Below are 15,679 nucleotides of genomic sequence, written 5' to 3' on the forward strand. Positions count from 1 at the left end.
TGTGTATGAGGAATTCATGTGGTCCCACTTGTTTGCACAGTTTCAAGGCCATTAAGTGTGTTACTAAAAGTTCATTTAAAAACAATACTATTCATCTTGCTGCTTTCTTATTCCATGGAAAAATAATTCCTAGTTTCATTGTCAGGAATCTTATGCACCCTAGAGACAGAAGTTCAGGTCAAAATGACTTAAATGGACTGAATTTATTTTGTTGATGACAGGTCCCAAACTTAGCTTCTCAAAAAGACACAGACACACAGACACACACACACACACACACACACACACACACTGTGAGTCAGGTGCTTAGCTAGGTGCCCTGCATCATGGTATCTCTCAAGGCTTCAGTCAAGGTATGAGCCAAGGATTGGTAACCTCATATGAAATCTATGATGGTGAGGAATCCAATTCCAAGATACCTTGGTGGTTGTTGGCAGTATTCTGTTCCTTGGGTCTTTGTTGGACTAAGTTTTTTGGTTTCTCCCTTGCTATTTGCTGTAAGCTGCCATAGTTCCTCACCATATGACCTCAGCTACCCAGCAGCTTGCTTCTTCAAAGCATGCAAGCCTAGAAGCCAATATACCTTCTATCAGTAAGACATAAGTCATAGTTTTATACCCACTTTGACTTACTCTGTTAAATAGAAGTCAGTAGTTAGCCCTCACTGAAGGGGAAGAGACATAGGCAACAGAAAGTTGGACTACTGAGGGTTGTTTTGAAAGTTGCCTATGACCTAGATGCACCCACATGATTGAAAAGGTGCAGTGTATCTTTTCTTTGTAACAAGGCATTTGTCTCTTCACTTTGGTTCGCAAATAGCTAAAAGCAGGATTAAAGATTTGGCATCCCTGTATCCATTTTGCACCATCTCCTTTGCTCTGGGTCAACTTGGACTCCAGAAACAATAGTTCTGATTGATAAATATCTTGTGATGGTTGAAGCTCCCCCCAGGCAAACAACAACTTCCTTATCACTGACAAGTTCTCACTTGACCAATCTTGAAATGATGATGTACCAGACCATCCCTGATCAAAATCACCTGCTTTAGTAGCCAAGGAAAGCCTCCAGCTATGCAAACCTTCAACTCTTTCCCTCATTCCTCCTTGTCTAAATGGGCTGTCAGAGACAGGGCTAAGGACATGGGTCCCCTTGTGTTTTTCAGGTAGCCACACTGACTGAAGTTGCTTTCATGTTTTTCACCATTACCTTCTCTGTTTGGTTTTTGGGATTTCTTGGATCCTCAGTCAAGTTTTGGCCTGGGACTCTAATAACATGTTCAGTCACAGATGGATCCAGAAACTTAAAAGATGCCAGCTAATATACTAGTTTCTCTCTATCACCTGCATTCATAGTAAAGTTTTCCTTTCATGGTAGCCCGTAATGGCTCCAACTTTTATACCACCCATTTGGCAATTCAGTGTGAAACAGTGTTTCCTATGATTTCACCAAAGGTCTTGGGCTTACAATCACTGAATCAGTTGCCCTTTCCAGGTCATGAGCCTTCTCTTGAGGCTTAAGGAGGGTCTGTCTCCATCTGAATGACATGGGCTGAGAGTGGTGGAGGGATACTTCCTCACAGCTTTAAGATACTGTACCCAAAAGAAGGGGCAAAGGATTCTGGACATAACGAATCAACACAGATGTATCAGTGAGTGAAATTAAATGGAACACAAAAGACATGCATTTTGGGGGCTTTTTTGCTGAGGTGCCACTGAATGATAGTTCAAGGGCTGTGGACATGCCATCACTGCCATAGAGCACCAAATCAGACATCCATGGCTGAGCAACTGTCACATGTCAGTCATGTGCTAAGTGCTTTATATATGTGGTCTCATGGAATACTTGAAGCAACCCTACAAAGTTGGTATTGTTTCATGTTTACAGAGAAGGACACATGCTTTGACATTGGATTTCAAAATAAAGCCATACTGATTCCAAAAACAGTGCTCACATGATATATCAGAACATATGGATTTTTTTATCTTGTTCTATTTTATACCTAGGGGAATGAGAAACTTGTATTATGTTGTTTATCTGTTTTATTTTATAAAGTGATTTAATATCTTGCATAATTTATTTTAATATTCAACTAGTTTTTTAAAATAAGGTTTCCCTAAACAGATTCAAGGAATCAAAGTAGATGCATATACTAAGCTTTGAAAACTTAGAACACTCAGTGAAAAGTCAAGAAAAATGAGGAAGCAAAAATTTAAAACAAAATTCTCACTGGATTTGATCTTACAAAATATCTGTTTTCCATTTTCTCTTTATATTCCTCTTTATGGTTTTCAGGGCATTTCCTTGATATGGTAAGTATGGGAAAAATCAGCGAAGGAGAAATATGCTTGTAATTGATAAAACATAGTATGTACTAGATACATGACTAACTGCGAAACAGAAATTACAATTCCACATGACAATTGGTTTGTTTCTTTTTGTTTCAATTTCCTCATCTATAATGTAGGGATAATAATAACCAGTAAGGTTATGAAAAGAATAGACAAAATATACAAAAGCTAAGTATTAACATGTAATATGTGCCCAATGAGTTTTACTTGCCATTATCAGAACATCTTGAAATATTACATGACACAGACTCCCAAAGTAATCAGTTAACTCAAAGGTGGAATGTAAATGGGTCCTGTTTAACTTTACATAGTTTTGAAGACACAGTGTTACGTGTAGGGAAGGGGTAAAGATTAACAGCTGAAGTGCATAAAAGCAATGCAAGCCCTGAATGCTTTGAACATGCGAGAATGTTCTTTTGAGATGCATATCTTTCTGGCCACCACAAACTCTTCTTAAGGGACTGACCAGCACAATGCGTTGTGAAGCCAGCAATTTTTAAGACCAAAATCTGATTATTCTATTTGTGTTCAAGTTTTATTATCATTGGGTGTATCCTGATGAAGAGTTACTTATTTCTTAGAAATTTCTAAATTTACCCATTATGTTTGGTAACTCTTGTCCAAAGAATTTGCAGAACATCTTGATACCTGCAGTGGAAGTTGGATAATGCTTTGTTTGTTCGCGGGGATTCAGTATCTTTTAGGTCTTCAAGGGAGTCCTCGGCAGTCCCCATATGAAAGGTGAAGGCTGATTTTCCAGCTTCCCATGGAGCAAGGATGCAGGCATGTGATTTAGGTCTCAGTGGGAATACTGAGCCAAACATGAATGCAAGGAAGCAGATGTTCCCTAGAGAGATCTGGAAGGAAGAAAAATCCAGGAAGAAGGAAACGCTTCTCTAAAGGTCCCAGGGAACAGGTGTTTGGTGTTTTCCAGGAACAGAACAGAGGTCAGAATGACTAGGACCCAGTGAGCTAGGGGCCGAGTAGCAGATTTACAGACATATGTTACACACATTATCCCAAGGACCATTGAAAAGACGGAGAACGCAGGCCTAAGAGAGGTTAACTGACTTGTTCAAAATTGCACACTAAGTGGCAAAACCAGGAGTCAGAAGCCCCTCTCTGATCCTAAGAGTCCTAAGCTTTGATAAGATTATATTATGTGTCCTCTAGGTTGACTTAATGTTTTCTTCATACCCTTGGTTGTGCATTTTTTGTTACTGTTATCAGAGGTCAGGAGTCATGTCTTCTTGGATTGCAATGTACAAAGTTCAAGTAGTTACTGAGTATCTTGGATGAATCATGTAAACAATAGACTTATTCTACTTTGCTTCATCCGTATACACTTGGCTGAATCTCCTAATTTAGTAGGAATATTTTAGCACATATTTATCTAATTATAAATATACTTTATATTATTTATTTTAAAATTATTTGAAATTTTTCCCATGGAATCTAGAATCACATGTACACTAAAAATGTTCAACCAAGAAGTAAAAATACAAAAATCATATTCAATAGTTGAAATCTTTCATACACACACAGAGACATACAGACACACACACTCATAATGAGAGCTAAATCAAAAGTATCTTAGAAATTCCCAATGAGAATTAAATGTGCTTTTATTGATATTATAGCAGTATAACAGACAGGTTATTTAATTTATGTTATTTTAAAAATGTAATTATTAAATATTCATGACATAGTGTAGTTTATGAGACTTAAAAACTCATACCAAAATCATATGGTGAAGATAAAATGCAGACAAAGAGTCTGGGTTCCCACAGCCACCGACCCTCACATGACCTGCTAATAAATGCCAGATTCTCATCTTGTAAAACTCCTATGGGAGAATAATAAAGGATGAACATTTGGCCCAGCATTTATTTTTATAAAACAAGCACCTTTAGTTTTTTTTTTTTCTTTTTTTTAAGCGAATCATTTTCCTGTTCTTTAAAAGTCTCTGGCCCTTTATGAAAATGTGCACCTCATGTCACACAGCTAAAGCCATAAATTTGGGCAGTTGCATATAGAAGTCCAGACATCCGGCCTGGCCAATCTAAATGATTCAAGTAAAAGATGATATTTAATGTAACAGTTTTCTAATTCGTAGTATACTTTCTAATTCCTAGTACACTTACTAGCTAATTGTTCACCTCTCTTGGTTCATAGTTTTGATTGTGAGATTTTAGGGAATGAATTTATGTAGATTCAAAACAGAAACACAGTAGATAAAACCAGCTCTGTGATTAGAAATTGTAAGCCAGAGAGATTGCCAAACTTTTTCTTATCTAGGGGGACTACAATGCAGATGAGCATACTCACAGCACACTGAAAAGAATTATGAGGTTATGACCAACACAAATATAAACTAAAAGAAATACATAAAAGATAACAAGAAGTGAGTCAAAACTGAGAGCTGGGGAATGGGTGTGCCAAGAGGTATCTGCAAAACTCTGCACCTTCACAGCTCTTCTTTAAGAAAAGCAACTTCTGAAATCTCTGCATGTAATAGATGCTGTGGCTCATGCCATATAAATCTACTCTCACTTTGGTTATTGCTCAGAGCAAGCTTCTCCTAGAGCCAAAGGTCTCGCCCACATATAGACATTTAGTCTAAAACAGAAGGGTTTGCCCCGTAGACTAGATATTCCATATTGGGAAGTAGCGAATTCACTCAGTCATATCCTATCTGCAGTGGGGTGAGTTGGGTGGGGATGGGAAAATGCTGATTACGTTTTAAAAGCCAAATAATTAGCAATCACAGATTTCCCTGTTTCCAGATTCTTCATGTGGTTCACTGTAAATATTAGTGTTTGAAGCTTTAGAATAAAGAGGAATGTTTGTGTAGAAAATGAAAGGCTACTGAAGCTATTTTTCTACCTCTTTCTTAATATAATCTTATGATGAAATCATCAAAGGTACTCACTAAAAGTCTTCTTTAAGAAAAGGCTTGATGTTTGAAACAAATAGCGCTACACAGACTGGGGGTGGGGTAGGGTAAAGGGGAAAAGGAGGAGGAACAGAAAGAGGAGAGGATGGAAGGAGTCAGGAAGAGAGAGAGGGAGAAAGGGAGAGATGAGTAAGAAGTTACAAAAGACAAAAATGCTTTTCAACTTATTTCACCTAAAGAAAACAAATTCTAAAACTCACAAAGAAAAATAACAAAAGGCTGGGCATGGTGGCATGTCTGTAATCCCAGTGGTTCTGGAGGCTGAGAAAGGAGGATTATAAATTGGAGTTGAGCCTCAGCAGTTGAGAGACTCTATCTCAAAATATAAATAAATAAATAAAAAAGGACTGTGGGTATATCTTAGTGGCAAAGTACTTCCAGTACCTCAGAATTCCAGAAGAAAGGCAAGAAGGTAGGAAGGAAGAAGGAAAGAAATAACCTAAAACAGAGAACCCATAAAATAAAAATTAATTGGTGGATTCATTCAAAGCAAAGAAAATAAATAGATATGGAACTTCAAAGTAAGTATACTTTGCACTCTCAAAAATGGAATAAAAGGAAAAAATGTCAAATAGGCAGAAATGATTAAAGCAAAGGTGAGTAGAAAATAAAATTAAAAAGTCATCTTAAATGAAAAGAATCATGAATAAGATAAACTCTAATAGAGGTGGTAATGTACTCCCTACAGAGAAGGCTCAAAAGAAGAGTGTGAGTTTGCCATGTAAACTCTGCATTTGGAGCTGTATGACCTTCTGCAAAGACAAAACTTCTCTGTGTCAGGGTTTCCTCATCCATTAAATGGAAGTAAAAATATTTTCTATCACAAAAGGTTAAATAAGCTAATTTCTATCACAAAGATTAAATAAGGTAATTGTTTCAGAATTCTTAAGAATAGTGTTTGAAATATTATGATTGACCAGTACCTGCTGGTATTCTCTTTGTATGCTTCTGTCTAGTTCATAGGAAAGTATTATGAAAAAAAAAATAAATGAAGGTGGAATAAAACATGTACTAAATTTTTAAGTTGATGAGAATATAAAATAAACACAAATTTCAAAAATTGTTCAAGAGAGAAATACACTGTGAAATATTAATTTTGACAGAAACTTGATCCAAAAATGTTGTATTTTATCATTGAAGACTATAAATGAAGAAAAGAAGTAGTAGTATTTTTTCCATTTAGAGAAAGTAAAGAGATGCCATCTTATTTGTGAAATATTTAGAGAAATATGAAATTCAGAAAAATGGAAAAAAGGAAAATAGTGCATGCATCATGGGAATTTCCATGGAATATAAAACAATGGAAAAAGCAAAGAACAGAGTCACATAGAAATTTAAAAAAGTCAAATACAAAAATAGATATGTCAGTCACCTAAAAATATTTATAATCTGGTTAAGTGATATGTGAAGTTAAAACCTCAAGTATTAGGTTAAAAAACAAGGTGCTATTTAAAATAAACAAGTTTTGCTATTTAATATAAGTATAAAATATTATATTAAATAGCAAAAATTATTCATATTTAGTATAGTTATGTATAACTATACTAAATATGAATATTTAACATGACTTAAATTTGTGTATAAGCAATTTGTATAGCTTTGTATCCCAAGAGCAGATAGATTATTTGGCAGAATAATAATGGTTGAATAAAGGTTTCTTAAAAACTTCAAATTTTCTAGAAAATAGTATTTACTCAGTCAATATTTTCTGCTAATAATGTGGTATAAATGGACTTCATTAACAAAAGCTTAAATAATCAAACAACTTTTTGTTCATTTGTGCTTTTAATTAATTTCTTCTTAAATCCACTATAAAATTTTTAAATCACTTTTCTAAATAACTCTTGGATCAAAGAGAAGGTCAAAACTGCATTTGTAGAGTATTTAAGAGATATTAGCTGTATCAGAAAAAAAGATGGAGAGCTATCCAACTCACATTATGAATCTAGCATAACTCAATGCTCAAATCATAAAAACCAAGATATCACAAGAAAAAAATTAAAGAACTATTTTGTTTATTAATATAGACATAATGTTCTAAATGGAGAAATAGGAAAGATGGGCAGAATCACTCCTAAATCAAGTAAGATTTACCCCCCAAATGCAACAAATTTTGAATTCTTTCCTTTGTGATAATTTCATCAATAATTTAAGCAAAACAAATCATACGAAAATTTTAATATAAGTTTCTTTAATGGAGAATCTATTAATAGATTAATAGAATCTTAATAGACATATAACCTCCCTCTGTGCTCCAGTTTCCTCATTTTAAAACAGATGATAATGGTATATACCTCAGAGATGTGTTGTGGGAATTAAATTAATTAATTTAGCTAATATACTAACAGTGGCTGAAAGTGTCAAATAAATATTAGCTACTATTTTAAGAGCTATATCCTTTAAAATTCAGATAACTAGGGCTGTATTCTTCAGCACAGTGAAGACTACCTATTTGGGTCCCAGAATCAAAATAATATTTGATAATAAAACTTTTAAATTATTTCCAGAGTCATTGCTATTGAAATAAGTAAAAATAAAGCATTCATATAAATATTTCTGATCCTTTCACAAAAGTTCCAGGCAATATAATATTATTCAAAACAAAACTAAGAGATATAATGATTGTTTTGAAGAAGGCAACATTATGGTTTTTACATAATTTGCTCACATTACCTGAAAACTATACCTTATAGAACTTTGTAACTGATTGGGTTCAATAAAATTGGAAGATAGAAAATAAGTATACAAAAATCCTCATACTGCCTTCCTTCCTTCCTTCTTTTCTTTCTATCTTGTTGTTGTTGTTGTTATTGTTGTTGTTGTTGTTATTGATGCTAAGAATTTAACCCAGGGTCTTGCACATGCTAAACAGGTGCTAGATTGCTAAACTACAGCCCTAGACTTAACTACAGCCTTTCTATACAATTAAAAAAGAAGGTAATGTTTGATAAAAAGAATATGTTTACATTAATAGAAATAACATAAAATAGTGAATAGAAGATGTATGGTAGAGACAGAAGAAACAAATTAGTTATTTATGTGGGCAGCTATTACAGAAGAATGGAGTAGGTGGAGGAAAGTATTGTGTTCCTGGATGGAAAAGTCTGAATATTATAGAGAAAGTAAGTTTTCCTAAGTGAAATTACATGTTAGGAAAAAATGAACAGGTAATAACAAAAATAAAATTTAAAGAAAACATTATTAATCAAACCACCCTATTTTCAATATCTTAGTGTATTTTCCTCCCATCTTTAACAAAAAAAGATCATACTATAAATTATACTATTTTATATAATTAAAAAATTTACATCATGCTCAACCTTTCGAGCTGTATGGATTAAGAGTTGTGTTTGTGAAGAGATGAGACAAAAGTAAAACTAGGAATAACCTAAACAAAGTAGAAATTTATTTTTATTCCTTTAAAGGTGTAAGACAAAAAAGACCAAGATGGGTATGATGGACCCTGATATATTATCAATATTTCATTTTCCTTCAAGACCATTTCTCAGCCTGTCCTGCTATTATACCTTTGGCATTGGCTGGAGGATAATGGGAAGGACAAGAGGGTGAACCTTTTAGTGCAGAAAATTTGTGAACATGATTTCAGCCTCTGCAGTGAGTAAGAGACCCCACATTAGACATTGTGATGTTATTTATCACACATGAAGCTCATACAGTAAAAGTTTCAGCCTTTTTTTTTCAGAAAAACTTATGTATTTCTTTTAATTCACTGTAGATTCTTGCATAACTTAACTCTTATAGAATGATGTCTAACAATATCTGCTGTTTCAGCCAGCTTTTTTTTTTTTTTTTTTTTTTTTTGCTACTGTGACTAAAGGACCCATTCAGAACAATTATAGAGAAGAAAAAGGTTATTTGAGAGCTCACAGTTTCAGAGGGCTTAGTCCATAGAAGGCCAGCTCTATTCCTGGGGCTTGAGTGAGGCAGAACATCATGGCAGAAGAATGTGGCAGAAGGAAGCAGCTCACATGGTGATCAGAGAGCAGAGAGAGACTCCACTCTCCAGATACAAAATATATACCCCATAGCCACGCCCCCAATGAACAACTTCCTCCAGCCACAACCCACCTGCCTCCATTCACCACCCAGTTAATCCCATCAGGAATTAATTCACTGATTGGGTTAAGATTACAACCTAATAATTTTTCCTCCAAACCTTGCATTGTCTCACACAGTAGTTTTTGGGGGACACCTCATATCCAGACCATAACACATGATAAGGAAGGGAAAAAACAACTGTCTAGCAATTCACCTTTAGGAATTCCCATGAAATAATGCATTATATTTGAATTCAATAATTTTTATTGCATTAGTTTTTAATAATAGGAAATAATCGAAAATAAATACTATGCTTAGAACATAGATATTCATAACATTTTTGAAATATTTTTGCAGCTATTAAGTCTGAAATTTTGAAGGATTTTCAATTTGAGATGCTTACAGTCAGTTTTATGATAAAAATAGTGTATAGGCTGGACATATGTGGTCCCCAACTATAAAATGTACATTATATATACTACAAATCTGTAATATGTACAATATGTACAAAAATCAGTGAAGAATTATAAAATATAGAACATGCTTATCTCCATTTTTGGAATTCATATTTATTCTTATTTTCTTATATTATTACTTTCTAAATTTTCTGTATGATTATTATGTGTCTTTTTAAATTGGAAAAACACATTTAAAAATCATAGCCAGGCACGATGGTGCACACCTGTAATCCCACCAGCTTGGGAGGCTGAGGCAGGAAGATCAAGATTTCAAAGACAGCCTCAGCAAAAGTGATGCACTAAGCAACTCAGTGAAACCCTGTCTCTAAAATACAAAATATGGCTGGGGATGTGGCTCAGTGGTCAAGTGCCCTTGAGTTCAATCCCTGGTTACCCACCCCCCTCAAAAAATTATGACAACATCTAGGTGCAATTTTTAAAAAGTTTCATTGGCTTTACCATATTATTTAAATGACAATTTATATTTAATCTGCATCTGCTTGTTTTGAGACTATATTACAGCTTGGGAAATGTATTAAAATAAGGAATTTCCATGATAAATTGAAATTTATATTATTTACATTAAAGGTATTATTCAGAACTATATAAAAAATTCTCATTTTAAAAGTTTAATTTCTAAAGTTAATGATTAAAATCTAGAGTAAACAAATATGAGAAAATGGCGTATTCATTGTTACTCCACTGTCAAGGATGAAAAAGTAGAAGACACTGACATTCTCTGAGAATAAAGGGAGGATACTAAGCCTATGGTTCACTATAGTGTGAAAAGATGACAGTTCTCAGAGGACTCCCGGATGCCCACACAGGAAGTCAGATCTAAGCACAGAAGTTCCCAATCTAGGAAAAAATCCTTTCTCCCAAATAGCTCTCCACAGAGTTTTGGAGTTTCTCTGATGCTCTGGTCTTGCCTAAAACCTCAGGAAGTTTCTATACTAAGGGTAATAAAGAACAGTTCTAACAATTACCACAATTCAATTTTCTAGTTTCTTTTCAACATGGAACTCAATGAATCCTCTTTACTGTATGTGATTTAGTTGTGTTCTTTTCAGAGAAGAAAGCACCATTCATAAAGAATGCCCAACTATAAGCAGCAACTCTGCTTGTCATTTGCTCTGTCTTGATATTGTTACCATATTCCCTTTGCCTTGCATACTACCCTTCAAAAATCATGCCCTGTTTTCTGCTTTTAAGTATAAGTTCATCTTGCATATGTGTGTATGTGAACCTATGAGAAAACATATCCATATACACCCATTATGTAAAATGTATGCATATTATCTATTTATTTGCTGTATAGAATGCATCATTAAAATATTTATGTGACTCTACCTCACCTGCTTGTAGTCCACATTTCAACTCAAATGTGAATTTGCACTGACATCAACTAACTGGCATACCTACAATCATCCTTCATCAGATTTCCTATTGTAATATCTTCAGAACTCTTCCAACACCTGAGCCTAACTCATTTATTTGCTAATTGGTTTCCAGTTTGTACTGTACCTGTAACAGAGTCAGAAGAACATAGTCATTATCTTTGGAACTCACTATTTCATCTGTAGCGCCTAGGATCATACACAGGACACAAAAGTTGAATGAAAGAAAATAAAGTTGTAAGAAATTGGACACTGGTGATTATGGCAGAGGTTTTAATCTTAATATATGTAAACATTTTTTCAAATGCTTTTCTGTTTTGATTACTTGATCTATAGGATGATCTCAGAGAAGATAAAAGCTGAAGCTGGGACCGAGAGTCAGACCATGGTCATCTTTGACTATTGGCATGCTGTTGAACAACACAACATTGGCAGGAGGGGTGAAGAAGTTTAGTGTTGGAGTTCTTAGGTGTGGAATGTTATCTGTGTATACATGTGAGTTGTTGCTCTTTATGTTTTGATTTTCTTTTAACATGTGAATTTCAGGTAAAAATCATAAATTCAGTGTGTGAACAAGTGACTATTTGTTTTAATACATTATCTGATACTACAGTTTGATAATGAATTTTGAAGGAAGTTAATTGACATAAGTGTCCTTTGGCCGAGTTTACCATTTTATGAAAACATGTAGTTTGAGATATCTTCTTTAGAATGTTATGCCTTCTGCATATGTTGTTGATTTTTTAAGAGAATGTAGCTAAATTTTGAATTGGTCACATATCAAATTATTTCTAACATGATCCAGAATATATTTAGATTCTTTTGTGATTAAAGGAATTGAATCAAATAATTAAAAAGAAATAAATAAGAGTTTGAATATTGAAGCTAGTATTTTTTTGATCATTTGGAATTTTTAGATCCCCAAATGCAAAGTAGTTTAAGTTTTAATTTTGATTTGTAAAATTATTCTGTAAACAACTTTAATATTAAGAACAGTACACATATGAGAACAGTACACATTAAGAAAGTTTTCTTTAACTTCCCAAAATTACTTTTTTTGGTTATTAATGAAAGAATATAAGAAATCATTTATTTTTAAAATTAAATAAAATAATTTATTCTTATAATTAATAATTTAAATTAGTAGTTTATGGCGTAAAATATCTTTAACTCTCGTTCTCACAAATAAAATGATTTTATTTTATCTTCCTTGTAATCAAAATGCATCTTTGTGCTGGGTATAGTGGAACATGGTTGTAATCCCAGGGGTTTGGGAGGCTGAGGCAGGAGGATCCAGAGTTCAAAGCCAGCCTCAGCAACTTGGTGAGGCCCTAAGCACCTTAGTGAGACCTGTCTCTAAATAAAATATGAAAATTGGCTGGAGATATGGCTCACTGGTTAAGTGCCCCTGAGTTAATTCCCTGGTACTAAAACAAACAAAAACCCACTCTTGTGCTTGTAATATTTTGTTCAACGTATATTGCGATTTTTGTGTATATAGAAGAGAAATGGGTAAATATAAGTAAATTAAGGGTTCCAGATATCTTGAGTACAAGTACTAATAAAAAATAAGCATGTCCTCTTTTCAAAGAAATTAAAAGATGTGTTGCAAAAGACGAGGGCCGCTTAACAATGTTATTGATTCTTTAAACCTGTTGGAAAATGACCCTAAACCGAGGGGAAAGCCCTGAGGGGTTCTGAAGCCAGTTAAGCTGCATACATATGTTTGCTGACAGTTGGAAGAATGAACATTTCTCATCTCACTTTGACTGCATTAAAAAAAAATGTTGGAAAAGCTAGTGGATTCAGGTTTCATGCTATTTGCAACTGAATTCCTTTCCTTTTCATATTTTAAATTTGTAACATGTTCTATAGAGTCCTTAAGTGAACATCCTGTTTTCAAGACTTCTAAAACTCCATTGCTTTGAACAGTGTGCCACATGGCAATGCTACAAACATAAAGAGTCCAGCTGTTAGGATGGAAAATACCATATAAATCATTGTAAAAGCATCTTGTCTTACTACTTGGGAGAACACACTGAGGTATTTTAAAGGAAAGAGATACTAACTTTAAAAGCCTTCAAAAAGCACTGTCATGATTCTTTGGATTTTAGATTATAATCTCAGACTGTTTCATGAAGGAAAGGATTATATACCTTTTTACCTGAACAAAGACATTTTTTCCCCCCAGTAATTTCTCAAGTGTGCTCTTGTCCCTGACCTCCTCCATGTGGTTTGTGAGATCTGAAACTTTATCATAATTAATTCTACCTAAGTAACCATCTTTGAAATAATATTCTAGTTATCTTCACCTTACCCTTAAAAATAAAACTCACCTATGCTTAAAAATAAAAATAAACTCCTGGAAAGTTTTCTGGATTGGAAATATTTCTGGGAAGAGAAACACCTTCAACTAGGATGAGCCTAGATTTTAGAAAGATCCTGGAAAAATATTGCAGCAGGATAATACTCTGAGTACTCATGCTGTGAATAGTTTTATTCCTAATAGTATAAAATTCTGAATCAAGGAGATGTTTTACATGCAGACAGAGGCAATTATAATGAGAGGCAGAGAAAAGTCTAATTGTGACACAAGAATGGGCTTGGACTTACAGGCATGAATCTAGCTGTCAAACAGTATCAAGTGCTGAATAAATGTTAGTTTCATCTCCTGCTTTATTCCAAGATTTCAATGTATGGAGCCCATAAAGGTGACTTTATTGTCTCATTTAGTTCCCTCTTCAATTTTCAAGGCGTTATTGGGGACCATTCAAGCTATTCTCCAGTATGTCAACAAAAATCTAGGTAGCTAAAGAAACAACTGGAAGTGGGAGTCTTACACTATTTGAGTTTGTTCTTATTTTGTGAAATCAACTTTGTATTTTTTACTCCTAAATAAGACTCTTTATCACTTAAAAAAAATACTTGAGCTACTTCAAAAGAGTTGGTTAAATTAGTTTTTTCTTTGGCAAAATTGTTTATTCTTCCTATTGGGAAGCAATTGAGAATGGAGTTTTTATGAATTATTTTTCTAGATTCAACAAACAGTTTCTGGCAAAGTATTTAACTTCCCTGCTTCTTCACCTGTAAAATGGGTAACAATGATCATGCCTTTTTTCACAGAGTTTTTACAAGAAGTAGATGAGTAAATAGTTTGCTGGGATTTACCTCAGTGTCTCCTGGCACACCATAAGAAGTTGGGCAGGGATGGGTAGACATTTGGAATTTACAGTCTTAGTTGATTATCTTCATGTTGTGCAGATGTATGGAATGATTTATATAGAGAGATGAGATGGTCTTAGAGACTACTTAGTGAACAGTTTCATTTTACAGATGAAAGGCAGAAATCTTAAGTAAGACTATGGCTTGGCCAAGACCAGTTAATGAAAGTTCTACAACAAGACTCTCCGCCTCTGCTTTCTAAGTTCTGCATCTTTGTGTCATGCCACACTCCTATTGAACATTTTTTCTATTTTTATATCTTGCAGCTTCTGGAGGATGAAACATATGTTTGGCAACATTTCTGCTGTGAAGATACCAGAGAAGTTCATCTTTTCATTGCACCTTTTTAGATCTGCCATGTTGATTGATTAAAAATGGATGTGCAGAGCAAAGCATGGAGGAGATTGCTTATGATGTTTTCATTATGTAGACAGAACCATGATGTTTTGCAAAGACCATATTTTAACAGAATAAATTCATCGAACTTACATTCAAACAAGAAAGTCATCCGTTGTTAACTTATACGAACGAAATGTAGAAGCAAGATTTGGAGGTATATGTTTGTAAAGTCATTTTGCAATGAAATGTAAAGACAGATGATACAATGCCTTTTATAGGATCAGGTTAATGCTTATTGTGCCTGAAGCTTCCCCACTTGACAGAGAAGAACTTGGATTTATCAAATGTTAAACACATGGCTTTAATGGTTTGTATTAGGAGAATTCCTGAGGGATTTGTGCTAGTTGTGAGGTTGTATTCACTTCACTTTATTTCTTTCCTGTGGCTCTCCTATTTCCCTTTGGGATGTGTTTCATGTGTCTGTTATTGCTTTGAAGTTTTTTCATTTCTATCTCATGCTTAACACTTGCTGTTGATTCTTTGTATAACTTAGGAGAAATGAACGATATTCTTCTCCTAGAGTATCAGTGTTTATAAGGTAAATGTGTCTGTGCTGATTTAGAAAAGAACACATATTTTTCTCTCTTATGCTAAAAATAAGATTTTATTTTTTGGTGTTGAAAACTTTTTAGAAACTTAATATTTTGTGTTTTATCTCCAGGATTATTCTTTACTTTGTGGATTAAAGCAGAAGAGCAGATATTCTGTGATTATTTTGTTAAATAGCAACATATTCTAGAGAACTTTGATTAAAAGGATAACTTGAGACCCAAAAAAGTCCCTCTTTACAAGACAATTTTAATCTCAGCTATCTTTACATTTTTTTTGTTTTATTATTTA

Source organism: Callospermophilus lateralis, chromosome 5, assembly GCF_048772815.1.
Source record: "Callospermophilus lateralis isolate mCalLat2 chromosome 5, mCalLat2.hap1, whole genome shotgun sequence".
Lineage (NCBI taxonomy): Eukaryota > Metazoa > Chordata > Mammalia > Rodentia > Sciuridae > Callospermophilus > Callospermophilus lateralis.